Genomic DNA, 26,816 nt, shown 5'->3' on the forward strand with positions numbered 1-26,816 from the left:
GAAGTTGAGGGGACTAGATTAGGAAATAAGACAGAAAAGTTATATATTACTTTTGATACTTGGGCAGCAAAATAACTGATCATGGCCAAAGTACAGAAATGCAGATTCGCAATGGCAAGATAATCGGTTCTGGGAAAGAGGAAACTGCTCACATCTAATATAAATGTGAAGTGTTAGGAAGTCATTTCTGAGTATATTGTCTGTGTGCACGAAAATGAAACATGACGAAACCAGTTCAGACACGAAAAGAATAGCTGTACCAACCATTCTGGATGTTTTTTGCTAACTCGTATTCGTTCTGACAAGAACATTTTAAATAAAGACCTTATCCTCAAAATATACAACACAACGACATTAACATCCAAGGAACACGCAAGAGTATTCGTTAGGCAGCTCTTGACTCTCATGCGGTGTTAAAGTTATTCCAACTTCGATTATACGTATAATTTCCTGAAGGACCGATAAAACTAAATAGGCTGGTATCCGTTACTATATTAAATTACGTGCGAAAACCTGTTTCTAAACATTAGTAGCCATTACAGACACCACACTTAAGGTCAGTGTTTAATTTATGAAGACCAGTAGCTCCCAACTAAAGAGGGATAAACCGTGGGTCAGTGAAAACTTTGGAAGGTGTGTTGTAAGCAAAGCTCTGTTCTAGTGTTCAGCGAACCACCGAGAGCATATTAATAGGAGTTCTTGTTGCTGTTTATTCAATGTAGCGCACCATATACAGATTTCCGTAAGAAACAACTTATGATGTTAGAATATTTTGACAAGTCGAGTTCGGAAGGATACTGTTACAACGCGATCGTTTAGCTGGGGCGAGAGGGTTACTCAAGTGCTGAACACACACCGGCGACACATGCATCAACACACCGGTGACACATGCACCAATAGAGACGTTACGCATCATGATGAGATTTAGTACTGAAATTCCGAGAGAATACGTTCTTGAAAGACTGACGTAACGAATTACTTCCTCCCACAAACATCTCGCGAAAACACCACAACGTGAAAATCCGAGAAATTAGAGCTACTACCGGGGTTTTGGCGACGGTCATTTTCTCCCACGCGCCGTTCACGAATGGAACAGAAACGGGGGCGCTTGCTCCTGCCACAGACTGTAAAGTGGCTTGTGGAGTGCAGACGTAGATACCTCCGTGGAGGAGATAAGATTTGAATTCCTTGTCCTGTCGTCGCTAGACACGGAGTACGAGCACAACTGGGCAAGGGTGCTGAAGGACCCATGTCAGCACGCGCCTTAAACGTCCTTGCGGAGCCACGAAAGCAAAAGTCAGGATGTCTGTACAAGGGATTGAACCTTGTTCCTCAAGGATAAGAATCCAGTGTCTCAACTGCTGTGCAGTTTCATTCACTGCACGTCGCAGTGAAAGCAAATTCACTTGGCAGCGGGAAGGTAAATAGCAAAGAGAACTGTGTGTAGTATTAGGTTTCAGCTCCTCATACTCATCCCACCCCACACTCCTAGCCGCATACTGCTGCGTAAGGATTGTTTGACGTAGGACCACAACAATGTAAGCGAACATTTCCCTTAGACATGGTATCTGAATGGACGAGGACAGTCTTATTATACAGGTCGAGACGCAGACTTTGTCGGTCAACCTTGGTACAGAGCACTATTTGCCTTGTCCGTAGCTCATACCTGTAAATATGAAAAACGCAGAATACGTGCAGATCGTGCGTATACAGTAATACGTCTAGTTCTGAAGATTAAAAAAAAAGCAAAGAATGCTGACTGACTACTGTCACACTGCATTAAAAAAAAATATCGCTACTACTGGAAAAGTGACTGCTTCCCATTACACACACACACACACACACACACACACACACACACACACAAAATAGTACATACCTACGCGCTGCTCTATATACTTGTAGGTGTTAGGTACAGCAAACACTTACCTAAAACAGAAAGAGAGACAAGAATTAGATATAATGAATAAAAAATACAGTTGATTTACAAAATGTTACAATCTCTATAAACCTAAAGCTGGCTGCAGTAAAATCTTAACTTTGTCGTATCACGAATCCAACATTATCTGTAGTGCCATGAAACTGTATTAATGTTTACCATTGCACAGTCACTACCCTTGGTTTCGTTTTCGTGATTCTGCGTTCTAACCCGACTAGCAACACTTATTATTCCCATCAGAGCTGCCAACATACAATCCAGAAAATTGAGGTCCAATGTATAATACAAAATAAGGACCATGTCCATGCATTTCACAGTTTTTTCGCTAGTAACTCGTGCTAATCGAAACACGCAATTTGGAGCGCATCCTGCGAGATAGTAATTACAGTACCACAACACAAAGGAAAGGATAAGCAAATAACATCCGAACGAAGAGTATTCTGAAACGAGATACGATCACGTAATTACTTAATTTAGAAAAGTGCAACCACCACACATTTCCTGTATTCAATTAACCGATAAGGATTGCTTCTAGAATCATGGTCAGCAATATAACACACTCGATGCATTCTAGTACTCTAGCTCTGCATCTACAAACCGGAGATGATGTCTGCCAGAAATCAGTACCAATACATTCCAATACGGAAGTATGGGGCATACACAATACTGAAACTTCCTGGCAGATTAAAACTGTGTGTCGGACCGAGACTCTAACTCGGGACCTTTGCAAACGCCGGGACGGCTTCTTTGAAAGGACACGGCTGACTTCCTCCCCCATCTTCTCTAATCCGTTGGGACCGACAACCTCGCCGTTTTGTCCCCTCCCCTGAGTCAACCCACCTAAGGCACGGGGTATTTTTCTTTCCGTGCCAACTATGCGAATGGTCAGGGAACAAAGACGTAAGGTTCTTTATATTACTACTGGCCATTTTTCATGCAAATTTTGCGTGCACCCAAATGAATGCTTTAACGCAATACTAATATGTCCGTGTTAAGACACTGCAAAGGAAAGAAAAACTGATCCACTTGTAATGGATATAGTGGAAGCCACCAAGGGGAACGGAATCCTCGGGGAGAAGGTAACTTTTATATTAATCAAGGTACTCTGTAACTTCAAACAGGACAAATGGTTAACATTCACGGATGTGACAGGAACGCTCATTTGAAGTATAAGCTTAATAACGTCATATGCCCTATTCCCAATGGTTTCCGTGATATAACACATTTAATAGACATTTGTTATTGGGCTAGTAGCGTGCATGTGTGCTTAGAGGCAGAAATACTTGCCTATTTTTTTATTGTTTTAGAAAATTTGTTTGTTAAACACTTTGATTACGTTCATTTGGCCACGTGGACTGCAATTTACTTCCAGCCTGCCGTAGCCCTTCCACATTTTTACCAGACAAGTGAGGCAACATCGCAACCGCTCATACCCCGCAACCGCTCTTACCCCAGTGTATGATCCGCTACTGCCGATTTATCCATGTTACCAAGGCTACAACAGGTTTCGTGTTCTTTAAAACGGGCGATGTTGTTTATTTTAATAGTCACTATGTACCACATGACCGAATGCGGAACAAATTTTGTATATACTACCATGGCAAGCACTGGAAGTAACTCCTTCGCAGTATTCAAATTTTCAGAAGCCTTTCTTGTCAGTTTAAACACTGTGAATGCCATGCCTTCTTAGCGGTCACCTGTTGCGATCTGTAAGAGTTTACACGAATGGCAGAAAAACTTCCTATTTAGCTGGTTCTTCTTCGGTGGGAGCTCTCACAGTTTCACGAGAGACCTTTTCGCTAATACCAATTGAAGAGATTCTATCGTAACAAATGATACTTTAAAGAAATATTCATCTTCATATTTCATTATAAGTAGACTATAAATATATATTAAACACCTTTTCACAGATTCAAGACTTTTCGATAGTTTTATGAATTCAATGACTCACGTGGACTTGACGAGCATTACAAATCTGTCATATATAAGCTCGCACGTAAGACAAATTCACACACATTTCCCCATAAAATTCCATGTTGAACTGTTTTTGTATTAGCCATAATTGAAAATGCACTTTCACACTAATATGTTATAGAAAACTATAGCGAAACGACGAGTGCTCTTTCACTCTGGTGAAGTTTATCTTGCCGAATAGAAATCCAGAAGCTGCATAAATGAGACCCTTGGTATTTAAGTTTTACAGCGCGCTTGCTCGAATAACTGCAGCATTTCATCCTTAAGTTTACGCACACGACTAAGTGTGCTCCCTGTGGATAGCCAGCGGATGAGGTAGGTTCATACAAAGTTGTTTTCCCTGCTCCTCACGTATTTGTGCGAAAAGGTCTTGACTTTAGAATGGTGGTGTAATAATAAAAAAATAAATACAAAATAAAATATTATTATTACTATATATTATTGAATATTCATATGAAAACACATTTTTGAAGGATATAATACGATTGCGTTATTAGAAATGCTCTGTGCTTTTTTGAATTTTTCTTGGCTATCGGATTTCGCTTACATTTCAATTGTAGTTGCAGGCAGCGGACTCCGAGAACACCGGCGCTTGTCATAATCACGAAAATCCTCCTTATATGGTTTTCACTTCAATAAATAAAAAATATTTGATACTGTTGTTCAATATACTATTATTCATACACACATATGATACATAAAACTCTTAATACTTCATATTTAAAATCGCACATCTTCATCGTCCTACATACGAGAGTGTAAAAACAAAACGCTGTACAAATAAATGAATGTTTTTTCGTTTGCCTGCGCCTTACCGAGCATTCATAATTAACGGCTTTCCCAACTCTTCTGGTCTATCGGTGTTTCATTCTTTGTTGTTTAATTAAGTTTACGATATCCTGGGCGTCTTTCATCATGTACCTACACAGAAGCCTGCTCTTAATGTTATTTATCATTCTAACAGTCTTGTCCGAAACTGATTTCAGATGTTTTCCAATGGTTTTTGCTACTTTGAAAAAAGTAATGACAAATGTCACGAACTAAAAACAAGAAGAGATTGAAGGAAAAGATTGCAATCTCCCACTACCGCTGCTGGAAGATCTTTTTTAAGTTACGGACGGATGGATCGCGGCGATGAGCATCAGCAGGAGAGAGACATCTAGTGCCACAACTGGAAGTTACACGCATAAAATAGTCGAACTGAACGTACCAATCACTCGTTCTACACATGACTTGTGGTTACAGTACACCAAGAGACGGAATTTTGTATTATTTTATTAAGAGTTTTTCAGACCCTAGATGCAACTACCCGACATTCCAGAGTCAATGTCAAATTGGAAAGCTTCTGCTCTAGATCTTTAGCGATGTAGTGGTGCCGTATTTATCTCTGGCAGAGTTACGAACTCTTTTGAAGGTAACTAGGGTTCCGTACGTCGATCAGTTAAAACAGAACCCTTTTATCATCGCTTTGCTGTCCGTGTGTCTGTCTGACTTTTCAAAAAGTCTTTTTCTCAGAAACATGTAGACTTACCACGTTGAAACTTCTGTGAAATTTTGAGGTCTATGGTCCTTTGTTGACGTAAAAATAAAAACTGCAGCTTCTACGTCAATGCACTCTAAGGATACGGCCATTCACGGCACATATTTTGATACTCTCAAACTCACTCATCAAAACCTAGAGAGTGCTTCCCGTTGACCTAGAATCACGAAATTCGCCAAGAAACAAGGCTTCACAGTATAATGCAGGGAAAAAAATCAGAAAATGAATTTGTAATTATATAACACGAAAAGCATTTGGCAGTTCTTACCAGACTGTCCGTCCATCTGTTAATACTCCTTTTTCTCAAGGCAGGTAAAAGTATCAAGTTAAAATTTATGTCACATACTGAGGTTTATAATCGTTTGGTAGTGTAAAAACGTTAAGCTTCTAAGTCAGTGTAATCGAAAGGTATGGTAATTTATGTCACACATTTGGATAATCAGACTCTGTCATTAAAATCTATAGCGTTTTTCCCCTTGACGTAAAATCACGAAATCTGGCTAGTAGAAAGGTTTTCACATTACAAGTAAAGGAAAAACATCAGAAAATTATTAATTCGTAATTATATTTCTTTTGCCATTTCTTATCCGACTTTAAACGTGAATTAAAACATTGTCGAAAGTCTTAATACCTGGGGCCAGGATCTTATTATTAATGTCGATAACAAGCAAAAATCGACAATATCGTCGATTCCCGAAATGGCTGAACTGTCTGTATACATAATTTTGTACGGACCCCTCAGTGTGCAATTTATACTCGTACCTGGCCGATTTTGTTTTTCCTAAATGATCTAGCTCTTCTTGCAAGTACTGTGTATCTCACATTCTTTCAGCCTGGTCCACCAATGTCTCAATTACTGCTTACCGCGAAGACGGATGAGGTATTATTAGACGAGTTTCGTAACAGAAGCTGGAGGAGGCGCGGTCAGCCCTGCGGTTAAAGGCAAGCGAGCAGCGCAGTGCAGGAGCCGCAAGGGTTCCGGGAATCCCTGTGTTCCGTGCTGCGGAAGACGACAGCGGCGACCGAGGAGGAGATTGTGTTTGCTTCTCCTCCTCGTTCACCTGAAACGTACAGACGGTGCAGCGTAGGTGGGCGGAGTGGGTCAGGGTGGAGGTGGAGGTGGGGGTGGGGTGGTAGGGCGTCCCAGGAAACAAGGGACGTGCTCCGCTCCGCTCTGAGGCAGCGTTAGGTTAGCAGGCAACTTGGGCGGCGCCTGCCATGCATACTGCAGCAGGCGCGTCATGCCGGGGCCTCACGTACACAGTCCGCCCTGATCACATTCCGGAACGGGGCCCTTAATGCGCCCTTCTTGGCTGTACCTAATTCCTACAGTGTGCTGCTGTATGCTGTGTGAGGACTGTCGTGCAGAGACAGCAGCCTCGAGCACTGAAGAACAGAAAGGAAAAAAAACTTTTTATACTTACGTCAGTGTCTCTTAATACAGGTAGCTTGTGTATCTAAATTGCTCAAAAGAATTAGGGGAACATGACTTTGGACGTCTGCCATACTGTAGTCAACTTTTTTTTTCTTTATTGGATTGGGGCAGGCTGGCATCAGCGTAATATGCTGCTCTACAGCCTACAGCAAAGTTAAAAAACATAATGAGAATATAAACAAACAAGAAAAACAGGCGATAAAACGGTGACATTGTAAAAGAAACTGTAAAATAGCGGAAAATTGTGGAATTTAAAATATTAAAAAAAACTGCGGTGACGATGTGGATGAAGATACCCAAGAAGGAGACAGGCACAATTAAAAAATACGGCGACAGTCTGGTTTCTGTTCGCATGAGATAGAAAAACACAACTAGCGACAGTATGGCTGCTGTTCACAACACTGACAGGGGACACACAACACTGAACACTGACTTATAACAGCACTATACAGGTGACACGGTGGCAGATAGGGGGGGGGGGGGCACACGCGCCTATGAGGGGGAGAAGAGGGAGGAAAAGGAGAAAAAGGTGGGAGGAGAAGAAAAGAAGAAAAAAGGTGGGAGGAGAGCAAAAGAAGAAAAAAAGGTGGGAGGAGAGCAAAAGAAGAAAAAAAGGTGGGAGGAGAGCAAAAGAAGAAAAAAGGGGGGAGAGCAAAAGAAGAAAAAAGGGGGGAGAGCAAAAGAAGAAAAAAGGGGGGAGAGCAAAAGAAGAAAAAAGGGGGGAGAGCAAAAGAAGAAAAAAGGGTGAGGAGAGGAAAAAAGAAAAAAGGTGAGGAGAGGAAAACAAGAAAAAAGGGGGAGGAGAGGAAAACAAGAAAAAAGGGGGAGGAGAGGAAAACAAGAAAAAAGGGGGAGGAGAGGAAAACAAGAAAAAAGGGGGAGGAGAGGAAAACAAGAAAAAAGGGGGAGGAGAGGAAAACAAGAAAAAAGGGGGAGGAGAGGAAAACAAGAAAAAAGGGGGAGGAGAGGAAAACAAGAAAAAAGGGGGAGGAGAGGAAAACAAGAAAAAAGGGGGAGGAGAGGAAAACAAGAAAAAAGGGGGAGGAGAGGAAAAGAAAAAAAGGGGAGGAGAGGAAAAGAAAAAAGGGGGAGGAGAGGAAAAGAAAAAAGGGGGAGGAGAGGAAAATAACAAAGGGGGAGGAGAGGAAAATAACAAAGGGGGGAGCCGACTGACTGAGGGGACATAGAAAAAGGGGGGGCTGGGCGGACGCGAGATGGAGTGGGAAAGGCAGTGGAGCGGTGAGCAAAAAGGACTCAGGGGAGAGAAGGGAGGTAGAGAGAGGGTAGGTGGGGGGAAAAAAGGATAGAAGGGGGGGAAGGGGAGCCCAGGGGAAAAGGACAGAGGAAAGTAGGGGGATCCATTTAACATGAAAGTAGCCTGTTTATATGTTTGTATGTTGGCAGCACAGTGGTCTGCATTACTAACTCCCACAGCGCCGTACGCTCTCTGTTAGAGACTCTGTGGCTGGTCGGACTCGCAGTTAGAGGCGAACAGCCAGCAGTGATGGAGGTCTGAAGTTAACAGCTAGCAGTGATGGACGACAGAGGTCTGAAGTGTTAGCGAGAGCGGACGGTCGGGATGTGTGTCCGTCATAGAGATGTAATATTGTAGACGATTATACAAGTTTTGGAACTGGATGTCACGGACGATTGTGTAACTTTTGAACTGGATGCCACTTGATTAAGGTAAAATTTCCTCAATGCATTGTTTGCTATGCAACAACGTCTTTCCTTTGCTAACCACATGCCTATTAGTAGTTATAGACTACAGAAGTTAGTATCTTATATTCAGCTGGCTGTATTGGTGCTTTATGTTTCGCTGTAGTTCGTGTAATCAAGATTTTCTGTGAGGTAAGTGACTTATGAAATGTATGGGTTACAGTTAGGATTTATTCTAATTCAGGGACATTCTTTTGTGCTAAGAAACCGTTTGCGTTATCCTTTTATATTGTGGGTAATAAATGAGGAAGTTTGAGCGGTATTCTGTAGGTCAGCAATGAAACGATAAAAATAGAGCAAAGTGACAGTACGTTCAGATTCACTCAGCAGTTTAAGCAGGTTCACTTGCATTCAATTTCACTCAGCAGTTTCAGAATCTACAACTTATCTTAGAAAAAAGATTAAGGAAAGGCAAACCTGCATTTCTAGCATTTGTAGACTTAGAGAAAGCTTTTGACAATGTTGACTGGAATACTCTCTTTCAAATTCTGAAGGTGGCAGGGATAAAATACAGGGAGCGAAAGGCTATTTACAATTTGTACAGAAGGCAGATTGCAGTTATAAGAGTCGAGGGACATGAAAGGGAAGCAGTGGTTGGGAAGGGAGTGAGACAGGGTTGTAGCCTCTCCCCGATGTTATTCAATCTGTATATTGAGAAAGCAGTAAAGGAAACAAAAGAAAAGTTCGGAGTAGGTATTAAAATCCATGGAGAAGAAATAAAAACTTTGAGGTTCGCCGATGACATTGTAATTCTATCAGAGACAGCAAAGGACTTGGAAGAGCAGTTGAACGGAATGGACAGTGTCTTGAAAGGAGGGTATAAGATGAACAACAACAAAAGCAAAACAAGAATAATGGAATGTAGTCGAATTAAGTCGGGTGATGCTGAGGCAATTAGGTTAGGAAATGACACACTTAAAGTAGTAAAGGAGTTTTGCTATTTGGGGAGCAAAATAACTGATGATGCTCGAAGTAGAGAGGATATAAAATGTAGACTGGCAATGGCAAGGAAAGCGTTTCTGAAGAAGAAAAATTTGTTAACATCGAGTATTGATTTAAATGTCAGGAAGTCGTTTCTGAAAGTATTTGTATGGAGTGTAGCCATGTATGGAAGTGAAACGTGGACGATAAATAGCTTAGACAAGAAGAGAATAGAAGCTTTCGAAATGTGGTGCTACAGAAGAATGCTCAAATATTAGATGGATAGATCACATAACTAATGAGGAGGTATTGAACAGAATTGGGGAGAAGTTTGTGGCACAACTTGACTAGAAGAAGGGATCGGTTGGTAGGACATGTTCTGAGGCATCAAGGGATCACCAATTTGGGACTGGAGGGCAGCGTGGAGGGTAAAAATCGTAGAGGGAGACCAAGAGATGAATACACTAAGCAGATTCAGAAGGATGTAGGCTGCAGTAGGTACTGGGAGATGAAGAAACTTGCACAGGATAGAGTAGCATGGAGAGCTGCATCAAACCAGTCTCAGGACTGAAGACCACAACAACAACAACAACAACAACAACAACAACAACAGTTTCAGAATTAAATTAAGAAGTTTCACCGTCTCAGTTATTTCAGTTTAAGTAAGAACTTATATTAAGAAGTTTCAAACAATAATTGACGACTAGGTATGTTACGAAATTATACCTATATCTTTCACAAATGAACAGCGCAACGAAACATCGAACATCCAGGATCGGTTAGAAAACAGAAATTGAAATGTCCTACATGTGTCGAAATCTAATTGGAAACAGTCAGTCATCCCGGGTGTTTTTCGTTGAAATTTGAGAGTTTCAATGACGTGTATGCCCACCTTGAGCTTTCATCACTACCCGACATTTACGTGGCATACTGCATATAAGCCTACGGAAGTCATCCTCTGCACGATGGGTTTACGTCGAGACTGACCGCCGACCATTCCGTTACTTCAGTGTCTAGGCTTCGCAAGGCATCCCTGCTGACGCCACGCTTTTGCCTGTGAAATTTTACTGCCATTTGATTCGTGTCCGGTCCCTTTCCTTCTCTCGCGCCTCCAAACAGTCTCCCAAAGAACGGAAACAACGTTGTAGCGGTGCATCTATACGAGGAGCAAACAAATACAACGGCATATACCAGCATTTTGAAGTAGGTACAACATGCTTGTGCATCACTAACATTAAATCTCGAAGTCTGCTGTAGTTACAATCTCTGCCGTAGCTATGGTAATAATCCAAAAACACTGGGCGCGGGCGGGATTTCAATATCGGTCAGCCTCCTTTTTCCCCCTCGTTCCATTATGAAATAAATGAAAAAAATGATAGATAGGTAACCCACCATTTTGTCTTCGAGTATTGTAGAGCTCGTATGAACACGCGACTGTTGCGTATTGACACCATACTGTAAACTGCATTCCACCAGTGTATTACTCACCTTACCCAGTGAGCTGTAAGCAGGTTTTTATGTTGGTAATGCCACGTAGCGCTCTGTATGAAAATCACTGACTGTGCTGTGTGCAGTCTGTGGCTGGTTTGCATTGTTGGAATATTTGCTATTGTAGTGTTGCGCAGTTGGATTTGAACAGCGCGTAGCGTTGCTCAGTTGGACTTGAGCCGTCAGCAGTAGTTAATGTGGGGGGAGAGATGGCAGAGTTTTGAGAGCGGACAGTCTAGACGTGTGTCCGTCAGAAAAAGGAAATTTGTAAGACTGGATGTCATGAACTGATTATATATTATGACTTTTGAACACTATTCAGGTAAATACATTGTTTGTTCTCCATCAAAATATTTCATTTGCTAACTATGCCTATCAGTAGTTAGTGCCTTCAGTAGTTAGAATCTTTTATTTATCTGGCAGTATTGGCGCTCGCTGTATTGCAGTAGTTCGAGTAACTAAGATTTTTGTGAGGTAAGTTATTCATGAAAAGTATAGGTTATTGTTAGTCAGGGCCATTCTTTTGTGGGGATTTCTGAAAGTCAGATTGCGTTGCGCCAACAGTATTGTGTGTCAGTTTAGTGATGATCAGACTAAGTAAAGAGAGTAATGTCTGAGTACGTTCAGTTTTGCTCAGCTGTTTGAAAATCATAACGCAGAGGTTTTCCAACACTGTCATTTATAAATGTTTCTGAGGGGATGCTTCAGAGCTAGATAAGTTAATATTGCCAATATTTCATTGGTCCGACTCCACTGATATTAATAGTCATATGTCGGAAGGATCGTACGGGTTTCCTAATACTGGTGTAGTGTAATACACTATGTGATCAAAAGTATCCGGCACCTGGCTGAAAAAGACTTACAAGCTCGGGGCGCCCTCCATCGTTAATGCTGGAATTCAATATCGTGTTGGCCCACCCATAGCCTTGATGACAGCTTACTCTCTCGCAAGCATGAGTTCAGTCAGGTGGTGGTAGGTTTCTTGGGGAATGGCAGCCCATACTTCACGGAGTGCTGCACGCACTGAGGAGTGCTGTAGGAGGATGAGGCCTGGCACGAAGTCGTCATTCCAAAACATCCCAATGGTGTTCTATAGGATTCAGGTCAGTTCTCTGTGCAAGCCAGCCCATTACAGGGATGTTATTGTCGTGTAACCACTCCGCCACAGGCCGTGCGTTATGAATAGACGCTCGATCGTGTTGAAAGACAATCGCTATCCCCGAATTGCTCTTCAACAACGGGACGCAAGAAGATGCTTAAAACATCAATGTCGGCCTGTGCTGTGATAGTACTACGCAAAACAACAAGGGATGCAAGCCCCCCTCCATGAAAAACACGACCACACCGTAACACCACCGCCTCCGAATTTTACTGTTGGCGCTACATACGCTGGCAGATGACGTTCACCGGGCATCGTATCGCCACGTTATGTACCATGATTCGTCACTCCACACAATGTTTTTCCACTGTTAAATCATCCAAGCGAGGCGTCGTCTGGCATATATCGGCGTGATGTGTGGCTTATGAACCCCCGTTCGACCAATAAATCCAATTTTTCTCAGCTCCCGCTTGTCATTGTAATTGCAGTGGATCGTGATGCAGTTTGGAATTCCTGTGTGATGGTCTGGATAGATGTCTGCCTACTACACATTACGACCCTCTTCAACTGTCAGCGGTCTCTTGTCAGTCAACAGACGAGGTCGGCCTGTGCGCGTTGGCGCTGTACGTGTCCTTTCGTATTTCCACTTCAATATCACGTAGGAAACAGTGGCCCCAGGGGTGTTCAGGAGTGGCCGGCCGAGGTGGCCGAGCGGTTCTAGGCGCTACAGTCTGGAACCGCGCGACCGCTACGGTCGCAGGTTCGAATCCTGCCTCAGGCATGGATGTCTGCGATGTCCTTAGGTTAGTTAGGTTTAAGTAGTTCTAAGTTCTAGGGGACTGATGACCTCAGAAGTTAAGTCCCATAGTGCTCTGAGCCATTTGAACCATTTTTTTTTTTTCAGGAGTGTGGAAATCTCGCGTACAGACGCATGACACAAGTGACACCCCGCCACCTCACTACGTTCGAAGTCCGTGAGTTCCGCGGAGCGCCCCATTCTGCTCTCTCACGATGTCTATTGACTACTGAGGTCGCTGATATGGAGTACCTGGTAGTAAGTTACAGCACAATGGGGGTGTCAGGATATTTTTGGTCATGCAGTGTAGGTGTGTGCATATCCGACGATAAAACCAATCGAGATGTTGAGCGCTCCTTCTTCGATTATTCGTTCGATTAATTACACTTAAAAAGCTGCATCTTTATGAGAATTTTCCTGAAACTCAATTTTAATTTATCGTGTACACTTCTCAGTAGCCACATGGTATATCACAATACCTTCAGGACCATGTATACGGTAACCCTTTCCGAATTATGATAAGGTTTGCAACTGGTGTCAAGAGGACAGAGCATGAATTAGATGGATTAGAGGATATGACTGACGAATGCCCAAGAACATTTTGTTCGAAGGAGTATGTCCTGTTACTGTGTCTTTTTAGTGGTCTGCTAACATCATTCACAGCCTGCTAAATATGAAAAAAAGTATCTTTCTCTTTTTTACACACACACACACACACACACACACACACACACACACACACACACACACACACACACACACACAGAGAGAGAGAGAGAGAGAGAGAGAGAGAGAGAGAGAGAGAGAGAGAGAGAGAGAGAGAGATATCTGGGTGCTGTTATGGTGTGGGATTCGCTGTTTCTTATATGCCCAGAAAGTAAATATTAACTAGGTTGCTCTATAGAAATTAATGATGGTCACATTAGTATGTATATGAATTGTGTGAATGCGGAAATGAATCTCCATATGCCACACTCACTGGGTTAATAATTTTATTCCTAGGAGTTAAGGATAAAGAGAAGGTAAAGCCTATTTCTAAATCCCTCGATAGAAGAAATTAAAATGTTTGTACTCTGGCGAACAGCACCAGCTCATTTTAATGGCAGTTGATTGTGACGGCTTGCACGGCGTTGCATTGTTTGTAAGCAGCATTGTTCACTGGCTGGGGATTTTGACGGAGCTTACGGTGTGTGAATTATGCGGAAGCAAGTTGCGAATCACTACGAATGCAGGATGAATGTGTGTGTGTATGAACGCGCGCGCGCGCGCCCCACCAGTGTCAAACTGTGCTTTCCGCGAGGAGCGTTCTAAGCTCCGGCCTAATAAATGGAACGGAGCTGCGCATACACAACTCTAACGGCCCCGCCAACTACCAACATCCCACATCCGCCGCAGGAAATTTCTGCACCATTATTACGCGCGTTTCCTGTATCCCGGAGGACATCCAAGTTCCGAAATTGCATCGCAGAGCATGTGACTCAGCAGGGCATTTTAATATCTGAAGTTCCCGCGGCAAGCACCTTGCCTGCGGAATAATTATGCAAATGTTTCCGCCAAAAATGATTTAGCCAACAGCAAAACCAGCACAGCAGGTGTAGTCGGCAGCACCGGGCGTCCAATATTGAATGAACTTCGTTCCTCTCTGACTTGCAAAACGGGGCGGCTTTAGAGGGCGACAACGGATTAATTCTTACGCAGAGGTCGAATGCGAGCCAAATAAAAAAAAAAAAAAAAAAATACAGCACGTGGTGAGACATGATGAAAAGTCGCTAAACGTGGCATAACGAATCATTCGCGTGTTAAAAAATCTTTTTACTCTGCCAGTCACAATATCAAATTTCATTTGTAATTGCTACTGCGCTCTTCGGGACAAAGACTCATCATCTGATAGTTTTGTACCCGATTAGGTCCGTGTGTTCGCCGTTTGTGTAGTAACGCGTTTGTTTTGTTTCGTATTAGGGCACAATAACGGCACAATAACAACTAAGGTTACGCGCGCCCATGTCACAACAGTGTTTTGAACACGAAAACGGAAAAGGAGTGAAAAGCGACTACACGTTAAGCCCAATCGACGGTAGGAAAGACAGCTAAAAACAGGGGCATTCTTTTGGAGAAAGATCCATAAAATACGTCGTAGAGACAACGGAAATCCTGAACTAAAGATTAAATGTCCACCGCCATATTACTGTGACGAATAAAAAGTAAAACGCGGTCGACATAGAGCGCGTGCGTCGTTCGCTAAAACGACTGATAACTCGGAAGGCAAACAATAATTAGATCCTGAGAGGTAAAAAAAGAGCCATTCCATCAGGAATGGCGAACCGGTAGTGACAAAAATGTTGTGTACCTGTGTGTTTTAAGAATAGCACTTTTGGGCTTACATTCCGGGTAATTCAGTTTTGGTATGGGACATTAAGTAGTTGCAGGTACCTTGCGGGCCCACGGACTGTGTTCTCCTCCATTCTCCTGTTAAAAGTTTCGTTGCTCTGCTATTGCACGGACATTTTAGTACCCACTGTGACGTCGTCTTAATTGCACCTTCCCTCCCGACATCCAGTTTTCCGGAAATACTTGTTTACCTTGATACGAGTCTACAGTACTAATGATATTCTTAAAGAATGTTACCTTTATCTACAAAATATTTGCATGTTAAGTCGTATATTACACGTTAATTTTAGTTAAATCTCGTGTTTGCAACTTAAATTCGTAAACCACATGAAGTCTTTTTTCAAAAACAAATTTCTCTATGTAACTAATTTTATTCTTGCGTCCAACCCGTCGAACCGTGTATGGGAATATTTTGATAGATATTTTTGTTGCCTCTTAATTATTAGTTGCTATTTTCGTCTGCAGATACCGATGTGCAAAACTTCAAGCCGAAGGTACCTTCCCCATGATGGTTGTATTATTGCCAAATAACATTCCTCGATGAAACAGGGGCCATACATAGAAGAACTGCTACGGTATAGTCGGAAAGGTAACAGAAAGAAGTACGCAATGAGACGAGCGGAAGTGGCCATTTTATTCGAAGACAATAATTACACTGGAGTCATCGCGATTTGTGATGGTCCCCTGGACATTAGAAATGGCAGGACGTTATTTATAGGTGTGTGATCACGCTCTACAACGTTCTCCCATGCTGGACCCAAGGTTGGTAACGAGTTCTTGTGGTGGGGCGTTCCATTCCTCCATCAGCGCAGTTTGACACCTGCTGGATGGTTATTGGCGCATGTGGACGAAAATAAATACGTCTCCCCAACGCATCCCACACGTGCTCGACGGGATTTAAATCAGGAGTAAGGCAGGGCAGTTCATTCCCCGAATAACCTCTCGTCGCAAGAGATCTAGTTCTAAGGGGCCTGATGACCTCAGATGTTAAGTCCCATAGTGCTCAGAGACATTTGAACCATTTTGAACAAAGAATCAAATGCGCTACCACAAAAACACGTTGCCAACCTTGCGGCCAGTACGGGAGCAGGTTGAATTGCTGTTCTTGGTGACATACCGTATGAAGAACCATGTCCCACCTTTTGTAATTGCGAGGGGACAAACGTAAATCGCGGTGATTCACGCGTGAAAGAAAAAAAAAAAAAAAAAAAAAGAAAAGACTCTGAGCACTATGGGACTCAACTTCTGAGGTCATTAGTCCCCTAGAACTTAGAACTAGTTAAACCTAACTAACCTAAGGACATCACACACATCCATGCCCGAAGCAGCATTCGAACCTGCGACCGTAGCGGTCTCGCGGTTCCAGACTGCAGCGCCTAGAACCGCACGGGACTCCTGCGTAATTGTTGCCTTTAAATAGAGGTGTCATTTCTATTTGTATCACGACACATCATGCGAAAGTTACTTCCGTCCTTAAATTTTGCATTCAAGAATATATAATCATTGGTTCACTGAACCTGATCACTGTCGTTTAGTTACATTCACAGAACACCACTGTCCAGTGTCTTAATCACTGTACGCTACGGTTGAGAAGCATTTTCAAAATATTTGATAATTATTTAGTTGTGCATTACCGTGAACTCCAGCAGGCTAATTTCAGTGTTGCGTTCCACAACTCTATAAGAAGAATGGATCTGCGAATAATGCATTTGGTGCTGAAGAAACAAGAAGAGGGCACTGCATGGGGCGGGGCTATGAGATTCCAGGCTCGTAAATAATGACCTGGAGAGGCAGAAGGCAATTTAGGGGAGCTCCCAGAATGCTTTCGAGTCGGGCTACCGCTCCCCACTTCCTCCTCGCCCTCCGCACCCTCCCTGGGTCCGGATCAATTAACGAACACAATTACTCAGCTTCCCATGTCTTACAAGTCCATTCGAGGGACATTACACGCCGAACTTAGCGTGTAATTTATATCGAGAAAACATTGCAGTAATTACGAAGCTAGATAAGTTTTAATCAGTCCCTGCGCCCCTTCCCTCGTCTCCAAGCGAGCAGCTCTCCCGCCGCGGAAGACGTGGAGGAGCTGTGAGTGTCCGCTCGTTCGCCGAGGTGCAGGACATGTTGCCCGGTTCGTGTAAGGACCAAAAAGCGCTTTGTCTGACGAAGACCTAATTGGTATTAACTTTTTTTTTTTTTCTCCTCCCTTTGCAGCAATCCGGAAGTTGCCGCGGTGAAGACTACGCCTTTCCTTCTGTGCGCCTTTACTAGAAAATTAGGTCAAACCATTAGCCTCGCGCGGCGAGTCCTGAAAACGCCGTGAATAGGTAATTTAGTCGGGGCGGCACCGGCACGCCGTACAAAAAGACAGCCGCAGTCCGTAACAAGATTCTGGCTGCCGGCAGGGAGCGCCTCCTTGCGAGGGCTGAAGGGCTGGCGGCCGCAGGAGCGGACCGCACGTAGCTGCGCCAGCTGCAGCGCAAATCCAACTAGACCTAACACAGTAACGAGGCAGAGGCATCGCGCTACACAGCCTGAGATGAGGAGAGAAAAACAATAACGGCTGCCGTGTTGAAATTACTGTTTATTTATACACCTTTTGCAAGCTACTAAAGGTCTTTACATGGATAGTCAGGCAGCAGCCTGACGGTAAATTGAGTTTATGGTTCAGAGTAGTTTCAGGGGTAAGACAAGGCTGCAACCTGTCACCACTGTTGTTCGTATTATTTATGGATCATATGTTGAAAACAATTGACGGGCTGGGTGAGATTAAGATATGTGAACACAAAATTAGCAGTCTGGCATATGCGGACGACTTAGTTGTGATGGCAGATTCGATTGAAAGTTTGCAAAGTAATATTTCAGAGCTAGATCAGAAATGTAAGGACTATGGTATGAAGATTAGCATCTCCAAAACGAAAGTAATGTCAGTGGGAAAGAAATATAAATGGATTGAGTGCCAAATAGGAGGAACAAAGTTAGAACAGGTGGACAGTTTCAAGTACTTAGGATGCATATTCTCACAGGATGGCAACATAGTGAAAGAACTGGAAGTGAGGTGTAGCAAAGCTAATGCAGTGAGCGCTCAGCTACGATCTACTCTCTTCTGCAAGAAGGAAGTCAGTACCAAGACTAAGTTATCTGTGCACCGTTCAATCTTTCGACCAACTTTGTTGTATGGGAGCGAAAGCTGGGTGGATTCAGGTTACCTTATCAACAAGGTTGAGGTTACGGATATGAAAGTAGCTAGGATGATTGTAGGTACTAGTAGATGGGAACAATGGCAGGAGGGTGTCACCAATGAGGAAGTCAAAGAAAAACTGGGAATGAACTCTATAGATGTAGCAGTTAGGGCGAACAGGCTTAGATGGTGGGGTCATGTTATATGCATGGGAGAAGCAAGGTTACCCAAGAGACTCATGGGTTCAGCAGTAGAGGGTAGGAGGAGTCGGGGCAGACCAAGGAGAAGGTACCTGGATTCGGTTAAGAATGATTTTGAAGTAATAGGTTTAACATCAGAAGAGGCACCAATGTTAGCACTGAATAGGGGCTCGTGGAGGAATTTTATAAGGGGGCTATGCTCCAGACTGAACGCTGAAAGGCATAATCAGTCTTAAATGATGATGATGATGATGATGATGATGATGATGATGATATACACCAGTGACGCGCGTTTCGCCTAATTCAATATATCTTCAGATTGTACAGTTTTGTCATATGATGACAAGATGGAGACCGTGGCTGTTGTTTGAAGACAAATGTTGATGGTGTTAGGACAGCAACCAGGCACAAATTTACTTTCAGTTCCTTCATTCAAAGGGCACCGTTACCGGTTTGGTATCTTCGCGATTCATCCTCAGACGGTTTACACGCTTTCTTTATGGCATGTTGTGTGTTTTTTAGAGATTAATTTTCCTAAAATATAAATAATACATAATTATAAACACGCCACACACAGATGGTTGCGTTACAGATTTTCGTTGCATGTGACTTACGTGAAACGTCGGTTTGGAGTGTTTGTTTCCGTAACATTCGTCCAACAGATGTAAATGCATTCCCACTGCACTCTTGTTGTTACACACGTAAATTGTTCTCACTAAACACTTTCGATTTGTCACTGAGAAGATTTCTACCACGCACCACAAGATTTGATACATACAAATAGCTTACAAACATATGAGTATCACAGATGCTACGGTATATCGTAACATTTGACAATGATGTCCTATGTTAAAAAAGATCATATATTTATTTATGTAACTGTAATGCCTTTTACACTAGTACAGAGACATTGAATTTTTGAGTTGATATTTTTAATTAATTATAAAGTTTTTTATATAACTGTATAGGTAAAATAGTATAATATTTAATTAAATTACTTCAGATTGGTCGATAATCATTCGAAAAAAAAATAAACTGACCTCGTTATGTGCAAGGAAAATAGTCGATACAAAATATGCTCACGTTATGTATTAAATGCATAACTTCCGATGACCTTGCCGAGACGCGTAATGTGATCCCGTGAATACGAGGCAGGATTAGGCCTGTACAATCTGCCACATGGTTAACATGGTGGAACCGTCGTTCTCCGTCCTGCGAGCACATACACAGCACTCAAATTTGCTCAGTGTTGTGTGTGTGATCGAAGGATGTAGAACGACGCTTCCGGCATGTTTACCATGTGGCAGATTGTACAGGCCCGATCATGCCTTGTGAATCACTAGAAGACATTATGCGTCCCTGCAAGGTCATCCGAAGTTATGCATTTAATACATGACGAGAACATGTATTTGCCTCGGCTATCTTCCTTGCACATGACGACACTTCACTATTGCAAATGTTCTATCATGGTGCGAAAAGGTGACAAATTACTCTAAATAATGGAAAGTGTGAAGTCATCCACGTGAGTACTAAACGGAATACTCTAAATTTCTGTTACACTATACACCACAGAAATCTAAAGGCTGTAAATTCAACTAAATACTTAGGGATTACAATTACGAACAACTTTAACTGGAACGACCACATTGATAATGTTGTGGGTATTGGAAACCGAATATTACGATTTATTGGCACAACACTAAGAAAATTTAACAGGTCTACTAATGAGACTGCCGACTTTATGCTTGCATGTTCTCTCTAAAATACTGGTGTGCGGCATGGGACCCGTATCAGACAAGATCGACGGAGAACTACGAAGTAATACAAAGAAGGGTAGGTCATTTTATACCATCGCCAAGTAGGGGACAGAAACCCACGGATATGGTAACTGAATGGGAGTGGCAATCATTAAAACAAAGGCGTTTTTCATTGCGGCAGGATGTTCAAGAAATTTCGACCACTAACTTCCCCTCAGAAAGTGAAAATATTTTGCTGGCATCCACCTACATAGGGAGGTATGATGATAATAATAAGAGAAATCAAAGCTTGCATAGAAAGATTTAAGTGTTCGTATTCTCGTGCGCTCTTCGAAATTGGAACCGTAGAAAAATAGCTTGAAGGTGGTTAGATGAACCCCTGCCACGCAATAACTGAATTGTAGAGCTATCGAGTAAATGTAGCTCACCGATATCTATAATCCATGGTTCGGAGACGAATAACGGAATCATTCGCACATCTCTTGCATGAAATGAATGCAAGATACATAAAAAATGATCGGACTTCAATCTGAAGAATTAAACAAAACGTGAGTCACTGATGAATAAATGAACAGCAATGTCAACATCACAACCAAGACCGTTTTCCTCTCCCAATTCTACGAAGTAGTTGCTGTATCACCAAGCCAAGGAGTGAAAAAACTTTTACGGCTGAGGTGGTATAAGTTCTGTTTACCGAGTACACACCATCATACAAAATTTGCTTTTTGATGTCGTATAGACTGTGCTATCCCTGGAGCTAAAACCTCACGGAAAATCGTCATCGACTATATCAGGTAACATGAGACCATGACAACCTACTTAACTTGGTCTTGTAACTAGGCAGTATGTAGTATATACTATATAGAATGATGACTGAAAAATTTTTGAACGAAATAATTAAGGAATTAAGACGAAACAATCGTGAAACAGTGTACGAGTTAGTAACATACTAAAGGACACTTAACTGCTGCAGGACAGGGATATGTCACAAAGAAACCTTTCAGATTGGATTTGATTACTTGGAGTTGACGCATTGTTCCTTTCAGTTTAGTATACTTTTACTTTATCGTTTAATTTCAAAGGAAGGTAAAACAACATGGTGGACCATCTAATTATGAAACTGTGGCCGGTATCTGACACGGGCAAAGACCGATAGCAACATGGTTCGGAGACGAATAAAGGAATCATTCTTACATCTCTTGCATGAAATGAATGCAAGATGCATAAAAAATGATCGGACTTCAATCTCAGAGTCGTTGATTACTATGAGTGAAGGCAAATTAATGGACGCACTACGCTTTTTGTCGTTTCTCTTCAGAATGATCTGCCGACTTCATTGGATCCTGTCTGTAACGAATTATACATATGCAAAAAATCATGCAATTATACACACAGCGAGTAGATAGATTTAAAGTAATTACAAAAGTTCTAAACGGATACCACATTTCATTAGTTTAAGCCAGCAAGGATTACAATTTAAACAGAAGTTAGACAACACGCCTGCTCGCTACGGAAGACTACCAGAGGAAGGCAAGGAAGATCGAATGAGCTCGCGCTATTACAAAAAAATATGAGAAAAGTTTTCCCTGCTCTGTTCTGTTTCAGTAACAGATCATTTCAATATACCTGATCACCGACAAATATTCATTACGGAGTCACAGAATACAGTAATCATTGTTACATTTCACTGAACAACTGGACACTGTGCGAGATTTTTCTTCTTTCTTCTGCAGAACAATTAAAGAAAAAAAAAAAAAACATATGCACAGGAGAATAGCTCTTTACAAGCGTAAATGAAAATATATTGTTCCTTCAAAAAAGTAACTCTTTAGGGCTTGTCATTTTTTTCCAACTCTGCCTGAAGCCTACTGAAAATGAAATTAGCCGAATAGTAGAAATCTTTCGATACAATTCTTAAGGAAGCGTTATCCAAGGACGTATCGTGCCGTCTGTCTAGTGTTCGTTGAATGAATGTTGCAGTTTCTTCTGAATGAGTCAATATTGTCAACAACAAACCTCATGGTGAAGAGAGGGGGGGGGGGGAGGGAGAGAGGGAGGAAAAGTTACGATTTTAGGGGCATCTAAACAACAGCCTTTATACAGGAAGTTCGCGAACTGGCGCCGCATATCAGTCTGAAAGCACCTTATTGGACCAAGAGCGTTCTTGGTGAGCGCACGGAGTTCCCCCAAAATACATAACAGTGTACGAGATAACAGAACTGAAGAGGGCAAGGCTGGCCGGAGTGGCCGAGCGGTTATAGGTGCTTCAGTCTGGAACCGCGCGACCATTACGGTCGCAGGTTCGAATCCTGCCTCGGGCATGGATGTGTGTGATGTCCTTAGGTTAGTTAGGTTTAAGTAGTTCTAAGATCTAGGGGGCTGATGACCTCAGAAGTTAAGTCCCATAGTGCTCAGAGCCATTTGAACCATTTGAAGAGGGCAAACTATACAGGCCTTCGGCCTTAGTGACAACACAGCTGTGATCATTTGTACAGTTTGATTCAGCTGTCACCACCTCTGTCGTTTGATGTAACCGGTAATGTTGTAACTGGCCTTCAAACACCACGAACGTTTTCATATTCTCTCACTCGATGCGTGTAAACTTTAAGTCCTACAGGAAAAAAAACGAACCGGTCCTTTTCTACAGGAAATTTAATGCAGTTAAATTTTGTACTGGGATACGTTTTCGCTGAGTCTACGTTTACCGAACAGTTCAAGGAAAACGTGCAACATATGTGACCTTAAGACGCGGCTCCACCCCCACAGTCTTCCGTCACCAGTCAGAATTTGTAGTACGTTGTTCGTGGCACTCCCTCCCACCACTGTACAAAGATTTCCGACTACACAAACTATTCCCGATATTCGACCTTTTTTGGCCTCTATTGATTGCGGTGTTATACCACCAACATAGTCTACTACTTGGTTAACATTAACAGTTTAAAAGTGGCCGTGAGGATAGTGAATTAAAAACGACTTTTGTAAACGTTGCGCTAAAACTAATTACGTTGATAATCACATACAAACTTAACCCTCACAAGCACAGTAGTTCCGTAGTCTAAAGTTCTGACGAATACAACGATATTACTTTATTTTATGCTGTTAAAATTCCCAAATTGCTAGGTAAAATTTACAGACGTCAAATTAAAAATTTGTAAGTGTTCGAGTTAGCCGATGGTGTATGTAATAAGGCCAGTCGATGAAGACATATAGAGGTGGAATGTGGGAAATAATTTGTGCAGTCGCAAATTTTTTGCACCGTGGTAGGAGGAAGTGCCATGATCAACAACACTAGAAATGCTGACCGATGGGGGCTGAGCGTGGGAGTGCGGGTGTGTTTGAAGATTCACCTTCGTACGTTTCTCTCGAGTAACTACGGCCCGTAGCAGAAACTTAATCCCGGTACAATATAACACCATTAAATTTCCTACAAAAGAAGGACACTGTCCATTTTTTCTGTAGAACTAATAGTTTGCGCGTAGCGAGTGAGAGAGATAGTATGAAAATGAGGTGTGTCGTTCTGAACGCCAGACATAACACTGCGGGTTACACTGAATGACGGAGGCATGGGCAACTGAATCACCGTGTACAGTAACAATAGCGGCATTCAGTTTCAAAAACTCGAACGTGATACTTCGATGACACCTTTCCGTCTACCACGTGTAACAAATTTAAAATTGGTCTACTTCAGTGAGTGTTTGCTCTTAGAACAATAAAATTTCGCTTTTACACGGAGTCCGTGACAGAAACAGTATGCATTTCGTTTTGTTGCAGTTAAGAGTTAACCTGCTCTTTGAAAGCCACGTACAGATGTTACTATCTAACCTGTTAACTACATAATTTATATTATGTCCTACGTATTTCACAAAAACACTTGGTTCATCTGCAAAGAACTTTCTGTTTTGCCTTCTCTCGTATTTGACCTCAGATTATATATAATCTCAACAAAAGCAAATGATCCAGGACAGAAACCTGTGCTCGCAACGGGTCCTTGGCAGTGGGAAAAAGGGAGGGATCCATCTTTTCACTCGATTTAGCATGCTTTGACTTCTATGTACTTTCACAATTAAAGAAATTTGTTGCAGGCAAAAATCTGAAATCTAATGAGCAGATTATGGTAGCTGTGGATGGACACACTGGTGGCACAAACTGACAAAAACAGCTGATGCTGATATATTGCCCATTCCTTGCCGCTCACGCACCTAATCAAATAGCTGCACTTAATGCCTTTGTTGTTTATATGTAATTCGATGACTGGATATGGTGCTCAGCATATTCCGGTATCGTCGACGTTCACTAATTACAATTAGTTTTAAGTGTATCAGAATGTGCTTACAATAGTTTCAACGTTTTCCTTGTTTTCTCAGGTTTTCTCACCTTAGAGGCTGCGCTGCTCTGCATGGTTACAAGCCTGAATTCTCACCTGCAGGAAGAATTTGCGTTTCGCAGGCAAGAGCCTTCGAGTATTCCGAAACGTCAGCTGCAGGTGCTGTGCACAGCAATGCCTCCTTTGAGAGCTTACTTCAGCGTGAACTTTGAAAGCCGATGCAAGTATAATGAAGCTGTCACCTGCACTACTTCGTTTTCCAGGAAAACGACGCGGCGGGAAGCAAGCTGTACGGCCGGCGGCTGCCCGCGGCCCACCACACTTGTTTACAAGTTCAGAGGCCGTGTCCTCAGTATTGCTCAAGAGCTGCTCACATACGCAACCAGCTAATCTCGGTCGACAACAAAAACCACTTCGTGCAACAGTTCTCAATCTGATTCATCGCTTCCTTCCTGGGGCTGAATAATACATGCGAGCCAATACATGTCGAACAAATGGAAAATGTTTTACCTCATCACAATTTACTTCCACCGTAAATACTTTTAACATATGGTCACTAACGGAAACTTATGCCAGACCGGGACTCTAACCTGCATTTTCTTCTCTCTGCGAGCAGACGCTTTAACCAGACGCCTCCAGACCTAACTCGAACTTTGGCTCTGAGCACTATGGGACTTAACGTCTATGGTCATCAGTCCCCTAGAACTTAGAACTACTTAAACCTAACTAACCTAAGGACATCACACAACACCCAGTCATCACGAGGCAGGGAAAATCCCTGACCCCGCCGAGAATCGAACCCGGGCGTGGGAAGCGAGAACGCTACCGCACGGCCACGAGCTGCGGACGAACTCTAACTTTCACTGCCGTTTTTCTACCTGTAGATTCCAAACGAACACAGGTGATTTCCCGTTGCGGAATACAACCAGAGACACGGATAATATGATGGAGCGTGGCTTTCGCACTATCGATGACGTCCGTCCAATGAAAAACGAACCACCGACTCAAGTTAATTTGCGTGGCTATAACAACGAGGATAGGAGTACAATAATTACGATAGCGTCCGGATTCAGCGTTTTACTGATGTTTTGTGGTACACCTGTGCTTGTCTTATCTTCATTGACCTGGTTATTGCCCACCCTTACGCCCCCTCTCTCTCTCACTCTCTCTCTCTCCCCCCCCCCTTCCCCCTCTTTGACACACTGACTCTGCTCTCAATTGCACTACAGCAAAAAATACCCAATAGCTGCCAAAGTACGGCAAATAATCTCTCCATCACAAAGCACTCCTGCCATCAACACGACGGTCACTACACTGCTTAATAAACTAAAGCGGTATTGTTTAAAATTTGTTTACGGTTCTGTTAAAACATTATTAATTAGCATTTTATTTTAATATGTACACTTTACCTCTAAGCTCAAGTACTCATATATCAGGAAATATATTTTTATACTTTTATAAAGTCCTATCCGTTTCGGAGTCATTACTCTGTTTACAAGCCATTATTTGTTCATTAGCCTCTGTTTTTCGTGTTGCATCTATCGAAATGTTAGTTTACGACGTACTGTACAAAAGCTGAAAACCCAAAGACGAAATATTAAAAACCTAACATTTAGACTTTTACTTTCATCACATGTGGTTCTCTTATTCTACAGGAACCACGTAACCGTGGAAAATGAAGGTAAAAGTCAAAGTGTTTTAAACTCTTCAGCTCGTTAATCTTTCTCGCATGTGTGGAATAGCGGAGATATTAATAATATTTTGTTTTCATAATTTAGTAAAAAATCGAAAGGGGCGTTATAGATTTCTTGAAAATGCCATTCTTATTGCGAAACACTTCAATTGAAGGACAAAAATACGCAGATAAGCCAAAGCATTATGACCACCTGTTTAATAGTGTGTTGTTTCACTTTTCAAACACAGTACGACAGAGGTACGGCTTGCCATGAATTCTACAAGTCCTTGACAGAAGACCAGAAGCATGTTGCAGCAGATGTCTACGCACAGGTGTAGCAATTCCCGCAAAGTACGGGATGGTGGTTAACGGACACGCATCTG

General features: G+C 42.4%; 1 protein-coding gene across 1 annotated transcript in view; it reads right to left on the minus strand.

The window, feature by feature from the left end:
• LOC126174191 (syndecan) overlaps positions 1-26,816 on the minus strand; it is a 262,670-nt gene that overhangs the window by 148,834 nt on the left and 87,020 nt on the right. The window lies entirely within an intron of this gene.

This window comes from Schistocerca cancellata, chromosome 1, assembly GCF_023864275.1.
Source record: "Schistocerca cancellata isolate TAMUIC-IGC-003103 chromosome 1, iqSchCanc2.1, whole genome shotgun sequence".
Lineage (NCBI taxonomy): Eukaryota > Metazoa > Arthropoda > Insecta > Orthoptera > Acrididae > Schistocerca > Schistocerca cancellata.